Source organism: Aptenodytes forsteri, unplaced genomic scaffold (assembly GCF_000699145.1).
Source record: "Aptenodytes forsteri isolate BGI_AS27 unplaced genomic scaffold, ASM69914v1 Scaffold466, whole genome shotgun sequence".
NCBI classification, from domain to species: domain Eukaryota; kingdom Metazoa; phylum Chordata; class Aves; order Sphenisciformes; family Spheniscidae; genus Aptenodytes; species Aptenodytes forsteri.
This window is the reverse complement of record NW_008795119.1, coordinates 4,588-4,817: the sequence shown is the minus strand read 5'-3', so window position 1 is coordinate 4,817 and position 230 is coordinate 4,588. Positions and strand designations below refer to the sequence as shown.

General features: G+C 68.3%; 1 protein-coding gene across 1 annotated transcript in view; it reads right to left on the bottom strand.

The window, feature by feature from the left end:
• LOC103897129 (nitric oxide synthase, endothelial) overlaps nucleotides 1–230 on the bottom strand; it is a gene marked incomplete at its 5' end in the record, with an annotated part of 10,918 nt that overhangs the window by 6,125 nt on the left and 4,563 nt on the right.

The window sequence follows — 230 nt, the reverse complement described above, 5'->3', positions numbered from 1 at the left end:
GGGGGGGCATCCAGGGCTGGGGGGGGAAGCACCCAGGGATGTGGGTGGGGGTGCTCAGGGCTAAGGGAAGGGGCACCCAGGGATGTGGATCAGGGTGGGGGCTGGGTTCTGTGTGAGCAGGGGGTGGTCAGGGCTGTTACAAGCAAGGTTCAGGGTTGGGGACCCCCAGGGGCAGCTCCTGCTCTCTCCCACAGCCACGGGACGGACAGGGCTGGAGCTGTCGGAGCTGG